Genomic DNA, 17,466 nt, shown 5'->3' with positions numbered 1-17,466 from the left:
TATGCAGAGCCCTTGGGATGTGATAGAGCCTTTGACTGGGTGGGACAGAAATTTGAGGAGGCTGACCACAAAGAAAATAAAAGACTTCTGTGTCCGAGCTTGAATAGGAAGCAGTTGAGTCATGAGTTCAAGGGAACACTGTGGTTTTGTACTATCAAAATACTAATAACCAATGTAGATGAAAGAACAGAGAATACTTCCATAAATATTTTACACTAAGTAAGACTCCTAGAACTCTTAAAACATCCTAGGAAAGGTGAGAAGACCCCTGAAACATGATTGATAGTGAGTGTCCTGTCAGCCAGGTAGGTGTGGTCTTGGAATAGCTGATCCATTTTAAAGAAATGTAACATTTCTTTACCCATATTATAAAAACAAATTTTCTATCTGCTGCATATTCAAGTATTCAACAAATATGTATCAAGTTCCTACTGTGTCAGACATGGTTCTAGGGAATATCTCACCTGGAGCTTATATCTGAGTAAGGTGAAGAGACATATAATAAAAAATATTTAATATGCTAGGTGGTGATAAGTGATATTAATAAAAATACATCAGAGTAAGTAAAATAAAAGATGAATAAGAAGGAACTTGCTATTTTATATGACATAATCAGAGAGAGCCTATGTGTAAGCCTAAGTAACATTTAAGCAGAAATTTAAATTCAGATGAGGAAATTAGTCCCACATATATCTGGAGAACGTGTGTTCTAGACAGTGTTAACAGCAAGAACAAAGACCTTGCAGCAAGATGGTGCTAATTATATTTGGGGAGTTGATGAAGCTGAAATGCAGAATGAGAGGAAGACCAGTTATACATGAGGTCTGAAAGATAAATGATTGAGACCAATAACTGAGATGGCAAGCCACTGGTACTGCTGAGCAGGTATGGCATGACCTCACATTATAAAACAGTCTCTGAAGTTCTGCTTCTACCCATGAAGGGGTAATTGCTATGGGACTTTCATGCAGGGCTTGCTATGGGTCCTGTCACAAACAAGTAGAAAAACTGGATAGATTATATGAAGCCAGCATTATCAGATGTTAGACAACAACCAGCTGTTGGCCTGGAAGCAATTTCCAGAACTCAGCACAGGGAGAGATTTTAAAAGTTTCAAAAGGATCAATCTGTTAGAGTAATGAAATGTTACTTCTGATAGTAGGTTATTAAAGGACTGCAGCTTCTGTCTCAGGTGTGCACACTTCTCTCTTACTCTCCTGAATTGCTTGCTCTGGGGGAAGTCAGCAGCCATGCCATGATGCAGCCCTGTGGAAGGCCCATGTGGTGTGGAACTGAGTGTGGGCAGCCAGTTGAGTGAGCTTGGAGGCAGATCATCCCCTAGTCAAGCCTTCTGATGAGACTGCGGCACCTTTAACAGCCTGTCTACAATCTCACGAGAGACCTTGAGTCAGAACCACCCAGTTAAGCCATTCTCAAATTCCTAACCCACAGGAACTGTGCGATAAAAAATGTTGTTTTAAGATGCTAATTTGGGGAGTAATTTTATATGCACCAATAGGTAACTATTAGAATATCTGGAATGAAAATTTAACCTGGTAGAATTGACAGCATCTTAGACACTGCAAAGGAAGGCTCAGTGAATGTGAAGACATAGCAATAGTAACTCTCTAAAATAAAGCATAGAGAGGAAAAGGCTGGAAAAGAAATGAATAGAATCTCAATGACCCATGTAACTAACTCAAGCAGGCTTAACTGAGGACAGAATAGAACAGAAAAAAAGTATTTTTAAAAACTAATGGCTAAAAACTTTCCAAGTTTTATTAAAACTACAAATCAGAGACCCAAGAAGCTCAACAAAACCCCAATTAAGATAAATACCAAGAAATCCATACCATGGCACATTATAAGCAAGTTGCCAAAACTCAGTGATAAAAAGAAAATCACAAAAGTAAGTGACCAAATAAAGACACGTTATAAACAAAGGAAAACAAAACAAAACAAAACAAGAATATAGCACATTCCATCAGAAACTATGCAAACAAGAAGGCAATGAAATTATACCTCTAGCATACTGAAAGGAAAAGTCAACCTAGAATTCCATGCCCAATGAAACTGTCTTTCAAAAATTAAAGACTTTTCAAACAAGAAAATTATGAGAGAATTCCTCCCAGCATATCTATACTCTAGTATATATTAAAGGAAGTTCTTGAGGCAGAAGAAAATAATGCCAGATTGAAAAACAAAAAACAAAAAAACTTAGATTTCAAAAGAATGAAAAGTGCTAGAAATATGGGGGGAGATTTAAAAAATTACTTGTCTCTATTTAAAAAAAATTAAATATAACTGACTAACAGAAGCAAAAATAATATACTGTGGCTAGAAGAATAAAGTAATATATTCTAGTTGTAGACTGTGAATTCAGTGAGTAGAAGTTGAAAAGAATCTACTCAACTAGTAGAGTAGAATCTACTCTTTGAAAGACACATTTAAGAAAATGGAAAAGAAAGCCAATTCATAGACTAGGAGAAAATATTTGCAATACATATATTTGTCTAAGGATTTGTATCCAGAATATATTTTTAAAAGAGCTCAATTATAAAAAGACAAAAATAGGCAAAATATTTGAACAGACACTTCACAAAAGAAAATATCTGAATGGCCAATAAGCACAAGAAAAGATACTCATAATCACTGGTCAGCCAAGACATACAAAATAAAACCACACTGAGAAATCAGTACACGAATATCTGAGGTTTAAAATTTAAAAGACTGACAATATCAAGGTTGGTGAAAATGTGGAACAATTAGAACTCTGTTGGTTCTATAAAATGGTAAAGCCACTTAGCAAACAATATATCATTTTCTTAGAAGCTAAACGTACTGTTACCATATGATCCAGTAATTTTGCTCTTAGATATTTACTGAAGAGAATTAATAACTTATGTTTGCAAAAATACATGTATACAAATGTTCATAGCACCTGTATGTAAAATAGCCAGACACTGGAAGCAACCCAAATGTCCATCAACAGGTGTATCAATAAATTGTAGTATATCCATACAATGGAATACTTCTGAGCAATAAAAAGGAACAAACTACCTATACATGCAACAACATGAATAAATTTCAAAAACATCATGTCAGTGACAGACCCCAGACACAAAGACTGAAATCATAGTATATAATTATATGAAATTTCTAGAAAAGTCAAAACTGTAGGGACAGAAAATAGATCAGTTGTTGCTTGGGTTTGAGTGGGGGAGCAGGAATTGACCACAGATAGGCACAGGGGATATTTTAAAGTAATCAAATTGTACATTTAAAATGAGTACATTTTATTTTATGTGAATCTTACCTGAAAAATATTGCTTTTAAAAAGTAGATTCTGGCTTCTGTTTAGAGAATAGGCATGGGGGTTGGGGTGCAGGGGAGCAAGGCAAAGTGAGAAGCAGGGAGACCAGTTCAAAGACTACTGCAATAATTTAGGGTCTCAATAATCCAGGGAAGATGACAGTGGTTTGGGTAAGAGTGGTAGTAATGAAGGTGTTAAGAAGTGGTGAGATTCTGGATAGATATTTCAAAAGTGAAGATGATGAGATTTGTCAGTGAATTGGATTTGGGTCAAATGACAAAGAAATTTCCATCCTGAACTATAGAAAGACTTGCCATTTAAGATAACTTGGGAAATATCAGGTATGGTGGCTGAAAAGTGTTCAGCTTTGGACATGCTAATATGAGATGCTCATTAGACAGCTTAGGGGCAATACGAAGAGGTGTGCATATGTTCATGCACACACTAGGAGGAGGAAGACATACACTTGGGAAACATGAGCACGTACACTGTATTTTAAACCACTATATTGACTGGGATGACCAAGGGAGTAAATATATAGAAAGAAGAGGTCTAAAGATTGAATCTTGGCAAATTCCATTTTTAAAGTTTGAAAAAAGAAGGAACAAGCCAAGAAGAATTAGAAGGAGAACTGAGAAAGTGATATCCCCGAGCGAAGGGAGGGACATCTAGGAGGGAACGATCAACATTGTCAAATTCTGATAAACAAGTGAGATGATGTCCAAAAAGATGATAGTAACGTTAAGAGCAAATTATCTGAGATACCATTTCTCACCTATCTGAATAGCAAAATCCTGAAAGCGTGATAACATACTCTGTTGGAGAAGCTGTGGGATAACAGGAACTGTCATACTTTAATGGTAGAAATACAAATTTCCCTATGGCACATAATTTTGTACTTTCTAGCAAAAGTGTGTATGTGTTTGCCCTTAGACTCAGAAAATATTATTCCTAGGATCATATTCCAAAGATATACTGGCAAAAATACAAAAGTCTGTATGAAGTAACTAGTTCAGCAGCAGAACAGCAATCTACTTTCTTCTTTTATATGGGAATGCCCTAGGTAAAAAGAAAGTGACCCAATCAAATCTCCTTGTAAACCACATCGTGACAAATCTGGTAAAATAATGATATTTGCTCGCATTTCCTTGTCAATGGAATACTTTTAGCAGGATGTATTTGGTTGGTTTAAGATTGCTTATGATAAAAAGAAAATGCTAGATTTGGATTTGTGGGGTATGGGTCCTTGGAAAATGTCACATAATCAATGTAATAATCTGAATATAAAATGGAGATGTCTATTAACTAAAATATAGCCCCCTTTAGTATTAAGTCCTGTAGCTGAAAACATGGGACCTGCTGCCTTTGTTCTTTTCACAGGGGATATTGCCTAAATCCACCTCTCACCCAGTTTTAATTAGCCATGCTAAATGAGAACCTTTGGAATTGCCTGAATCCTCCCCAGGCATTAACTCTAAGCAATACAGAATTCCAGGAGGGCAATAAAAGATCACTGTTCTAATTAAGGAAAAGGTTAAGGTGGAGTTTTGATTCCCATTAACCCCCTTTTATCAGTCCCAGCTACTATATAAGGCAGAAGTTTCCTGAAGGAAAGTAATAGATTGTCAAGGATCAAACAAGGTGGCTCCTCTGATTGCTTCAGTTACACCTAATCTTCAAAACTAAACAGGAAGCGCAACAAACCAAGGCAGTCTATTATGCCAGTATGTGTCTAACTTAACATCTAACGCAATGCCTTTTTATCAATCCCAGATTCAAAATCTAGCCAGACACGGTTTGCATTTTCATGGACTGGAAATCAGTGTTATATTATTATATTGCACATTAAATTTCCTGGCATATTGCCATAATCTAGTGAGTCGGGATTTGTACTAAACAACCATTAAGAGCAAGTTAATGCACTACATAGATGCTATTATGCTAATTGACTTCTCAGAGGAGAAAGGTTGAGAGGAGTTAAGAATCACAGTCACCTTTATGATAGATAGAGGATGGATGATAAATCCAGCTAAAATTCAAGTCCAGCCCAATCTAAGAAATTCCAGGAGCAACAACAGACATTCCTTAAACTGTGAGAAATAAGTTACTGTCTCTAACAAGCAAGAATCTCACAGCTAGGATTTGAGTTTTGGCAAAATCACATTGCTCCTATAAGAATATTGCTAGCCCCTATCACAAAGTTATCAAAAATAAATCTTATTTTAAGTGGGGTTCTGAGAATAAAAAAAAGATTTGCAGAGGATGGTGGCACAGGGAGCCCAACTAAGACCTCATGATCCAGCTGCTCAGATTATTTAAGAATATTCACCTCCTAGAATATATGTAGATATGAAGCCTTTGGGAGAAATCAAATAGGGCTACTCAGCAAGACCTCTTGGATTTGGACTTCAAAACTAAGAGGCAGCTGTTCATTAAAGCCCATTTGAAAGACAGCTGCTAGCTTGTTACTGGGTATTGGTCAAACTGCCCCCCACCACAGAAGAGGATCAAATAATTCTGAGGCTAGATATCAATCCTGCCTTGGACGATGCCAGAGAGATATTGAATAGAGAAAAGGCAGCATAGCAAAGTTGACTAAGAGGCAATGCTACATGGAAGAGTGCAGTAGGTGGGAAGTTTGGGGGGAGCGCACTGAATACGAGAGCATGTTGCTCACAGAGCCAATGAGAGAGACCTCCAAGGATCTCCCTTCCCTACACTGCTCAGTGGTCCAAGCCCTGTGATTCTCACCCCAGCCAAGACAAGCAGCTGCCTGGTTCACTAAAGGGAGTTCCTGCTTTGAGGCTGTGTTACTGTTTAGAAATTAGCAGCTATGTGCCTTGCTGATAGAAAAAACCTTGAGGGGAGAAGGAACAGGCAAGGCTGCAAATTTGGCAGAGTTGAGAGCTGCTAGTTTAGCAGTGGGAGAAGAACTGGGTCCCTGATCTCAGAGGAGCATTTGGATATTTGCAGACTCTGGGCTGTAGTCAACTGCAAATGTGTCCTAGATCATTAGACAATAGAGAATATCCTTATGTGGCACTCAATTAAGGAAATCTCTGTGGAAATTAAGAAGAATGTGGGTCATGTGGCTGTTCACCCAAAAAAATCGGTTTCCAGCTCTGAAAAGAGACCGGAATTGTAAGGCAGATGCCTTAATCAGATTCCTGAGTTAGCTACCTGGGTTCTTAAAACCAGCAGATATGGAGGTTTGGATACAGAAGCAACCTGTGTCTTCCCTAGCAGAGGTGAATGTTACATAATGAAACCTGTAAAAACCTGTACCATAAAATCTGAAACAAACCAAATGGGATCCAGAATTTATTGAACAATGGACTCTAGTCACCACCCCTATAATGGGGAATGTGGTACAGGAGAAGTCATTTCTGCTGAGAAGGAATAGAATGATCCTATAATATTAACTAATACACGCTGTGTCAAATAGTAATTTCTCTTCTACAGCTGTGTGGTGTAACAAAGAATCTGTAAGTTTATTTATACAATTAAATAAAAAGCAAGATTTATGCAAACAGTGATTCCCCAGGATGAGAAAGTATTTTGAGGAAGCTGAATTAAACCTCCCCATAGATACAACACCTATGGAAACTAACTGGCCAGAGAAGGGAGTGAATTTGGCCTCAGTAACTTATACTCAAGTGCTTCCATCAACACACTGTAAAAAGGTTCAAATTCCTGTGGATAAAGGAAGAAAAAGAGTAACTGAGTTGGTAAAAGCAATTTAAAAGACCTATGAAGCAGCACGGTCATTGTTAAGGTATTCTGTAGAGGAAATTCTTGCACCTTCTAAGCTGCTGGTCCATGATCTGTTTCTCTCTGACCACCAAGGGAACATTCTCTGGGGGAAAAAACCCCACAGGTGTCCCAGTCTAATATTTTTGTAAACATAGTCTAAATATCTTTAGGCTAAAGAAATGTGCTAGTAGGAGTGCCCTTATCTGTGGAATTCTCTTAGCAAGATTATCCCTTGAATCTATGGATTCATAAGGCATGGCTCTGGGGAAAACGTCACATAGGCCCTTTGCCAATCTAAGTACAAAATGGAGATGCTTCAGAATTTAAACAGCCCCTCTTTTGCTATGTGAGGTCAGACACAAATCTCATTTAAAGACCTCATCTATTACTGGCCAGAGAATGTATCCAATGCAGAAAGGAAATACCAAGGTAGCCACACAGGATGGACTAAATTTCTCTTTGATTTGCGTGAGGCTTTTGATTTTATATCCTTGAAATCATTAGTAAATCTGGGATAAGAACCCTTTATTTATTAGTAAATCTGGGTAAGACCCCTTAAATTGTAAGTCTATTTGACTGTGAATCCTTTCTGTTAGCTCTAGTATGCTAACATTTATACCTAAGATGAGAGGATATGACCATTTATACATATTTGCTTATATTAAAAATGGAAGTGTGAACTATAAATTTTTTAATGGTTATCTATAAGGGGGGAGAGGTGATGGGTTAGAGGGAACCAGAATAGAGGCCAGACTTCTCTGAGTATATCTTGATTCATAGATTTGAAGTTGAAACCTCAGAAGCATTAAAAAAAAAAAAAAAAATCCCCCAAAGTGAAAGGGGAATGAAACCAATGAACCTAATTGTATTGAGTTTGGTGGCATAATACATAGAAACCACTTTAAAGTGGCTTTAAACATGGGAATTTGGCTGTATATCCTTGCTGGGATATACTCTAAGGTTAAAAAGAACAGCAAAAACAAAAATACCCTTTAAACTCTTGTTAGTAATCATATTGTCGTTGTACTGTTAATTTATTCAGAGTCTGTTGAACATTTTATGGGAAAAAACAAATAAGAATGTTGAAATCACTGAAAACCACTTTGTGTTGTGTTAGAAGGGAAACAGATATAAAATGTATGAGATCAAGTAGCAAGTATCCATATGAAACCATGATGTATTTTTTAAAAGTACTAGAAAAATATACCCAACCCATTAGCAATGAGCACTTCTAGTGTCCAAATAGTGGTCTCTAAATATCATTTGCCACTAAGAGAAACCAAGACTTACTGGAGAAATGGCTAGCTCTATGTCTATAGCAAGCAATGTCCAAGACGAACCTGGAACATCTTGTCATACCAGAAAGCAAATAAGCTATTAATGACGACAAAGGTCATGTCAAAAGACTTAGAAAACAACTTAAAGAGACTCCACTGGCCAAAGATGGAACACATCGAACATCAATGAGGAAACTGCAGTGAATTAATACACATAAAGTATTTTTAATCCATGAGTTCAGAAAGATACTTTTAAAAATCTCATTGGTCATCTTTGGAGACTGCTAGAGGACCAAGTATTCAGAAAACAGCTAAATCAAAGAAAAGAATCAAGCATTTATCTTGTAAAAACAGTTCTTCTTGGTATCCAAATAGTTGAATTGAGATAATTCAAAAGCTATAAAATATGGAAGTAAAAGCAAAACTGATTATCACTCATGGATTTCGGCAACGTTCATCAATGGCTTCTAACATCACGAAATGGAGACAACCAGGCATTATGCTTCTCCTGACAGAAGAATACTATAATATCATTTATGAAATATTCTTACCAATAATTGAACCTGGATGTAACCAAGCTTCTAGATGTAATTCACAGATAATACAGGAGACAGATGGGAGCATGGGAATACAATTATCAAAATCCAGACTGCAAAAAACTCTGTAATTTTCATAAAATAAGGAAAATATCTAGAATAGTGTCATAAATCACTGAGTATTTTCTCTTGTGTTGGATTTTGTGGTTTGTAACTGTGATACTTGTAATACCCACCGTCATTTCATATACAAAAAGGACAGATGTCTTTGAATCAAGATGACCTAAAAGATGGCAGAGCAAGAAAACCATATATAAATAGAGCTAGAAACCCGATGACACTGTGAGACTGTCAACCTCTACATCAAACTACCAGAAGTATGCCATATATCCTTTTACTGTTTAAGGTAGCTTGAGTTGAGCTTACTTGTACTTACAACCCAAAGCATCTTAATTTATAGATTAGAAAAAGAGCTACATACCGTGGAAACGGACCACCTCCAATGAATATATTTAAAAATTGAGGCTCTATAACTCTGTAAGTCCTACCTATCTATCTCTCTATATACCTATCTATGTATCTATCTTTTTAAACTTATAAATAAAATTGAGGAATAAAGTAGAAGGCCATACTTCTTTCCTTAGTTTTTAAGCTGCATCAGAGACACATTTGAGTTTGAGATTCCCCTCCAAATCTTCTTCAGTCACGAATTGCTGAGAATCTTTTAGATATTAACTAGTTACCCAGAGGAAAATATTGTGAACAACCAGAGTGTTTAAAGCCTATGTTCTGTAAACACTCTAAACTGATAGATTTTGAACTATTGTGACTAGATCCAAAATAAGGACAAAACTCTTGAAGCAATATATGTACTTAATAAATATGATTCATTCTTCTATTTTCAACTCTATTTAATTATTTATGGATTACAATCCACTATATAGATTCCATAATCTACTCCCCTAAGGGTTTGCAACCTGCAATTTGAAAAGTCACTGATATAAATTAATTTACTGCATTATTTTTGACAGATGATCACCTTCTCAGAAAGGAAAACAGATGCATCATCACTCTTGCAAACAGCAAAATACTAAGGACAGGAAAGCAGATACTCACAACTTTTAGGTTTTCTGCATAAGTAGACTATAAGATCATTTAGAATAAATTACTGCTAAATTTCTTCAGTTTCTGATACATGGAAATAAAAGGGTATTATAGGGCTTCCCTGGCGGTGCAGTGGTTAAGAATCCGCCTGCCAATGCAGGGCACACAGGTTTGAGCTCTGGTCCAGGAAGATCCCACATGCCACGGAGCAACTAAGCCCGTGCGCCACGACTACCAAGCCTGAGCTCTAGAGCCCGCGAGCCACAGCTACTGAAGCCCGCGTGCCTAGAGCCTGTGCGCTTAGAAGCCCGTGCTTCTCAACAAGAGAAGCCACTGCAATGAGAAGCCTGCACACCACAACGAAGAGCAGCCCCCACTTGCCACAACTAGAGAAAGCCCGCACAAGCAACGAAGACCCAACACAGCCAAAAATAAATAAATAATTTTAAAAGCCAAAAGGCTATATAGTTATTGCATGTTACTCAAGGGTACGGTTTGGTTGCCAAGTTTTCATATCTTCTGAAGCTTGTCTTTGGATCTTTGACAAAATCCAAGTTAGTAAAAGCGTTTAGTATAGAGGCAGCCTGGGTTTTCTTTCTCTCTGATACTCTACTACACTGTGACTCATTCCCTACTCAGGATAAATCCTAAGAGATCTGCATTCAGATTAGCCACTAGTCTACTACCAAAGTATACCTGCTGCAATGACAATTTGCAGGTGTGACATTGCACTGCTGCCATAAATTGTACCCTAGAGGAGCCTGGGGGGAAAATGTGTTTCTCTTAGTAAGTGGATTATTAAAAAGGAGTAACTTGAATACCCATCTTCTCTGCGAGTGTACCACAAAAAAGTGAAGGGCTTATCAACCTCTTTCTTCTTCTATGTTATTTTTATTTACAGAATCAGGGAGGAAAAGAACTTAGCTCTGTAGCTTTATATTACAGATGAGTAGTTAAGACTCACAGAGGCTGTAGTAAAGTTGACAAGTGCCCGGTCTCCAGAACCAAACTTCCTGGGTTCAAATCTACTGCTCCTTAGCTGTATGATCTTGGGCAATATGTTTAATATATGGTTCCTGAAAAATAATAAGTATTAGAAATTTTAATGAAAAGACTTGCACAAAATCAGGCAGTTAGGAGAAAAGCCAGGACTATTGCAGGAATACAGGACACTTGGTGTTTCTAAGGTATATACCAAAGCTTACTACTTGTGGTATTAGCTTTTTTCTTCAGGCTATGTTTTCAAAGCTCATTCAAAAACATACATTTGTATTTAGCACATTTTTTACTGCTTCGAATGCTTCTATTTATAGTTTGGTTTTCTATGTCTGAAAAGCTATCTCTTCAAAAGATGTACTCCAGGCACTACAGTTCCTTAGGGCATTATTAGAAACATGGGTTTTCAGTGTACTGTTGAATCAGATATACTACTTAATGGATATTTCAGGTGATAGGCTGTCAGAAGAAAATTAGTTTTTACTAAACTATGCATTCTCTGTGAGTTTTTTAGTATAAAGTAAAAAATTAACAGAAAAACACTAAAGCTCTCTCAATAGCCAATTATGTTATTACATATTACTGTAATTCATACAAATGGTCAAGTGTATATCATTTGACAATATTTTCTACTATTTCTCCTTTAAATTACATATTAGATTTATAAACATCAGGCATAAAATTTATGGATCACACTGTATGGAAAATAATATTTTTAAGTACTATTTATCATGAAATTATAAGGTGAAATTTATACAGAGACTCCTCACTTTTCATAGATTTATAACTTCTAGTTTCTTATATTCTTCATACATGGGTCATCCTAGCTCTAGTGATAATATTTTCACTATTCCTTACATGAAAAATAATTGTTGGTGATAATAAATGGTTATAATAGTCAATTTTATAAATTTTTTTCTTATAGAGAAAAATTAGGACAAGAAGTGATCAGAAAATGGGTAGTGCCCACTGATTTAGTTATTTATTTTCCTTTTTAGTGCTTCTTTACTTTCTGGCACTAGAAGATGCTCTAGGCTTATCTTGTATTTTCCCCAAACTAGCCTTGTCAAGGTGTTAAGCCCCAAGTTTAACATCCCGTGCCAATAAATTTTTCCCCTTTCCAGCCATATATACTGCCTTCTCTAGTAGAATAACTAGATCCACTCCAACATGTACTTCCCTGGTTCCAGGTCCCATAACCTTTCAGTGAACACAGTACTTCTTCCCATGGCATGTACTTATTACTGCCATTTCCGCTTGAGCCGTGCTGCAATCTGACCCTCATTTTCAGTCTGGTGAGGAAATGGCATGTTTTGGCAAGTACTATTTCTGACGATCTGCCGTAGGTGAGGTTTTGGGGGGAATGTCTAGGCAAGTTGAGGATGATTGCCTCTAACGAGGGTAAAGGAGCTGCTTCTGCCAGCCCGGAGGGTGAAGGAAAATGTGGGGTTCAAGATATGCCAGAACAGTCTCATCCATTCAATTGTCCTCATTCCAGGTCTCAGGGTCCCACTCTTTCCTTATGAGGCCCCTAATTTCAACACAGGAGTCAAAGCCGAGCATTCAGTCTCCTTTGCAGTTTAGCTACCCTTACCAGTAAATCCTGAACTCGACTTTCCACACTTTCTGCCTTCCAGCTGCTGGAAATTCGGCTAATTCAAATGTTGATGTGCATTTTTCTGATGCTCACAAAGTGCCTCTAGTTTGTAGGTGGCTATTTTCATTTTTCAAGGTTTCCAAAGCCTTTATCAGAAAGCAGTCAACTCCACCTTCAACAGACTCCAGAGTTCCAAAGCAATTAGATCAGACAGTTCTGCTGGTGCAATTGTTGTCTAGGTGGGTAGACACATTCCTGGTACTTCCCACTCCACCACCTTCTCAGAATCCCCTCCAAATTGTTACTTTTTATTAGTGGAGAAATAGCAAATGAAATTATTTCAACATCCGAATTGTTTAAAAAAAAAAAAGCAGTTAACTCCACAGTCCCTATTATTTCCACTGCTTCTATGCCAAGTGCTATCTATCACACTGATGTTTGACCTACATCTGGTCCTCAAGCCAGTCTACCACTGGTGAAAGTCTTAGTAACTGATGTTACACCAGGGTCATCACCACCACCAATGGGGTCCCTATCACTGAATGCCCCATGAGTGATACAGTTCCTGATTCCCGTCCTAACGGGCTACTTCTGAGGGCCACTTCAGGTAACAACTGACTTAGCCTGGGTTCCCCGTGAAGCGGACATGGGACAAGGGCTTGCATATAGGTTGATTTTGGTAAAGTAATTCCAAACAGCAGTAAAGAACTAGGAACAGTAAAACGGGAAATGAGGGAAAGGCAATATAAGTTGTGTTTTGATTTGGCCACTGCTGTGAGCAACTAGAGTGTGATCCTTTTAGGTGTCTTCTACGGAGCTGTGTGGAATCGACCTCTGAATTGTCAAACCAAGGGATGAAAGAGAGGAGTATTTATCCACCTATTCCCATCCTTCTTGGAAAAACAAATCTTGTATATTAACGCATATATGTGGAATCTGAAAAAATTGGTTTGGACGATCTTATTTACAAAGCAGAAATAGAGACACAGATGTAGAGAACAAACGTATGGATACCAAGGGGGAATGGGAGGGTGGGATTGGGAGATTGGGATTCACATATATACACTATTGATACCATGTATAAAATAGGTAACTAATGAGAACCTACTGTAGAGCACAGGGAACTCTACTCAATGCTCTGTGGTGACCTAAATGGGAAGAAAATCAAAAAAAGAGGGGATATATGGATACGTACAGCTGATTCACTTTGCCGGACAGTAGAAACTAACACAACATTGTAAAGCAACTATATGCCAATAAAAAGTAAAAAAAAAAAAACAAAAAAAAGAGTTGTCCCATGAGGTGTTAGCCCCCTCTCACATCCAAGGTAGTTTACGCTCGAGACTGGCTAAATATACTTTTAGCCAGCCCAAGCTGAGGCAGCAGACAAGCCATGAGACAGGATGCTGTCAGTTCCCTGAGTCCAACTGGCTGCTGGAGTAAAATGTTAGGCTGAGAGGATGAGAGGTGGGTCAGGAGAGCTTCCTAATGCACAGTGGTGGTAAGTACCGAAATACAGTAATGTTAAACTCCTATGGAAACTTCAAAGGGCACGAGGAGATGAGCCTTGGGCTTTGAGGCAGGAGCACAAGTGTTGAGGGCTTACTGTAATTGCTCCACCATTTGCATCCTCTCTCTTTTTAAATATCAGATTAATTAGTTATCAATATATTCACTATCTTCTGCCCTCAAAGCCTAACATTTTAAAAAGAAGGAAGAAAAGGAAGAGAGAAACTTATTTTTTCTGTGGCAAAAGTTTTTTTAAGGTTGAAAAAGAAGTATTTGGGGGCTAAAAATAAAAAGTATATTTCCCTCTGGACTGTGACTTAGTTTACCGGAGTTGAGAAAACACATGAGAAAGCACCTGAATAAATACATGCACAGTGTAATCTATTTACGTGGCGAGAAGAGAGGATCTGCCTGATAACTATAGTGAACAATTCACAACCCAGCAAGGAAATGCATTTATGCATATCTTAAACAAAGAAATGATATTCTTTCATGGTCCTAAAGTAGAAAAACAAATTTGAAACAGCTATTACACCCACTCTCAAATACTAAGTTTCTATAGGGTGCATTGTTTGTATCTGACTAATGGATAAATTTTCCCTGAACTGCATGTTCCTTTCCAAAGAAAATGTTTAACATAATGTGTTTTTGCTTGCTTGGTATTAGAAGAAGGAAAATATTTCTTATCTAAAGAAAAGAAAGTCAAGAGATATTTTCAAAGCATCTAAACAGATAAAAAGAAGACACATATTAGGTTTCAGATAGCTCACAAAGTGCAACATCCAAATTCAATCTTTACTATGGTTTTGATTGTATCTAGGATATTTGTGCTTTACTTTGCTTAACTTTATTTGTGCTTAACTTTATTATAAAGTTATCATTTATATCTGAACCTTTGATGCAGGTACTCCACATTCTCATTAACTCTTGGTATTGTCAGTCATTTCCAATTTTAGCCATCGTGTGAATTTTTAATTTTGGTTATTTAGTGGTATCTTGTTGTGTTGTTGTTTTTGTTTGTTTGTTTTGCGGTACGCGGGCCTCTGTTGTGGCCTCTCCCGTTGCGGAGCACAGGCTCCGGACGCGCAGGCTCAGCGGCCATGGCTCACGGGCCCAGCCACTCCGCGGCATGTGGGATCTTCCCGGACCGGGGCACGAACCCGTGTCCCCTGCATCGGCAGGCGGACTCTCAACCACTGCGCCACCAGGGAAGCCCCTTGTTGTGGTTTTAATTTCCATTTCCTTGGTGATAAGGGAAGTTGAGAACATTGCTATACTTTCTACTTATTGCCCTTTTATATATTTTCCTCTGTGAAGTGTCTGTTCAAGTCTTTTGCTCTTTAATTGGCTTGTCCTTTTATTACTGATTTGTAGGAGTCCTTTATGTATTCTGGGAAGAGTCCTTTATCAGATATATCTATTTTAAATATTTTATCCCAATCTGTGGCTTGCCTCTTCACTATCTTTTTTTTCTAATTCTTTTTTTTAAATTGAGGTATAGTTGATGTACAATATTACATAAGTTTCAGGTGTACAACATAGTAATTCACAATTTTTAAGGTTATATTCCATTTGTTGTTATAAAATATTGGCTATATTCCCTGTGTTGCATAATATATCCTTTTAGCTTATTTATTTAATACATAGTTTGTACCTCTTAATCTCCTACCCCTAACTTGATCCTCCCCCTTTCTTCTCCCCACTGGTAACCACTAGTTTGTTCTCTGTGAGTCTGTTCATTTTTTGTTATACAGTAAGTCACCCATATACCAATCTTCAAGTTGCAAACTTTCAAAGATGCAAACGTGCCCAGAGAAAGGACGAAGACAGAGGAAGAAGTAACTGAAGAACCGAAGAGATTCATGATGCAGGAAATGACAAGGGGATTTTCTTTATTTGAGGAGGCACTGTTATTTTTTGAGGCACAGGAACCGAATGTAGAACATTACACGAAGGTTGCAGCAGCCGTTCAGGATGCAGTCCAATGCTACCGTGTCATCTATGACGAGAAAAAAAGAGCTACTACCCAGACATCACTGGATCATTTTTTCAAGCAGGTAAATAGAATTGAATCCAGCAAGGAACCAGAACCTGTGCCATCCATGTCAGGCATGAGTGAAATTGAAGCTTGCCCTCCGTCTCCTATTGCTGTCGATCCTTCAGCTCTACCATCTCCCACCTCCTCTCCTTCCTCCAATCAGTAACTCTTCTTGCCTGTTCACTCGATGCCAGCCCCTGTATGCCACCTGTTGTACTGTACTACTGTACTTTTCAAGGTACTGTACTGTAAGATTAAAAATGTTTTCTTTTTGTTTGTTATGTATTATTTGTGTGAAAAGTATTATAAACCTATTGCAGTACAGTACTATATAGCCAATTGTGTTAGTCGGGTACCTAAGCTAACTTCGTTGGATTTATGAACAAATTAGACTTATGAACACGCTCTCGGAACAGAACTCGTTCGTATATAGGGGACTTACAGTGTATTCACTAGTTTGTTTTATTTTTTAGATTCCACATATAAGTGATATCATACAGTATTTTTCTCTGACTTTTTTCACTAAGCATAATGCCCTCCAAGTCCATTAATGTCATTGTAAATGGCAAAATTTCCTTCTTTTTTAAGGCTGAGTAGTATTCAACTGTATATATGTACCACATCTTTATCCATTCATCTGTTGATGGACACTTAGGCCTGCTTCCATATCTTGGCAACTGTAAATAATGCTGCTATGAACATTGGGGTCCATGTACATTTTTGAATTAGTGTTTCCATTTTTTTTCAGATATAGATACCCAGGGGTGGAATTGCTGGACTGCCTCTTTGCTTTCTTAAATGGAAGCTTTTGACAAACAGAAATTTTAAATTTTGATGAAGTTCAATTTCTCATTCTTTTTCTTTTTTAGTGATTTTTATGTCCTGTTTGAAAAAAATCTTTGTCTACCCTTGAATGTGAAGAGTTTTTCTAGAACTTTTTTCATTTCACCAGTCACATTTAGGTTAATTTTCCTGTAGGTTGTTAGGTAAGTTAATTTCTTTTCATGTTTTTCCAGTTATTCCAGCACAATTTGTTGAAAAGACTACCCTCTCCCTTTGTCAAAAATCAATTGACTATATGTAGTTTTTTTCTGGTTTCTCTATTCTGTTCCATTGATATATTTGTCTAAATCTATGCAAGGTCATATTTTCTTCATTATTGAAGCTCAATAAGTCTTAAAGTCAGGTAGTACAAGTCCTCCAACTTTGTACTTTTTCAAAATTGTTTTGGCTATTTCAGGTCCTTTGCATTTCCATATAAAATCTGAATCAACATGTCAATTTCTACCCAAAAAAAGCCTTCTGGGTTTTTTTAAATGGGATTGCATTGAATCTATAGATTG

At 37.3% G+C, this 17,466-nt stretch overlaps 1 protein-coding gene across 2 annotated transcripts in view; it reads right to left on the bottom strand.

Moving 5' to 3' along the window:
- The window catches only part of C5H4orf33 (chromosome 5 C4orf33 homolog), a 55,299-nt gene that overhangs the window by 20,187 nt on the left and 17,646 nt on the right, over nucleotides 1–17,466 (bottom strand). The window contains exon 7 of one of the 2 annotated variants that reach the window (XR_009519619.1): nucleotides 10,948–11,059. The gene's annotated coding sequence lies outside the window, so the exon portion shown is untranslated. Of the gene's footprint in view, nucleotides 1–10,947; nucleotides 11,060–15,775; nucleotides 16,085–17,466 lie in introns of those variants that run through there. The other variant, XM_060012986.1, reaches the window with a different exon arrangement.

The sequence above is a fragment of the Delphinus delphis genome, chromosome 5, assembly GCF_949987515.2.
Source record: "Delphinus delphis chromosome 5, mDelDel1.2, whole genome shotgun sequence".
Taxonomy (NCBI): domain Eukaryota; kingdom Metazoa; phylum Chordata; class Mammalia; order Artiodactyla; family Delphinidae; genus Delphinus; species Delphinus delphis.
This window is presented reverse-complemented; position numbering and strand designations above follow the sequence as displayed.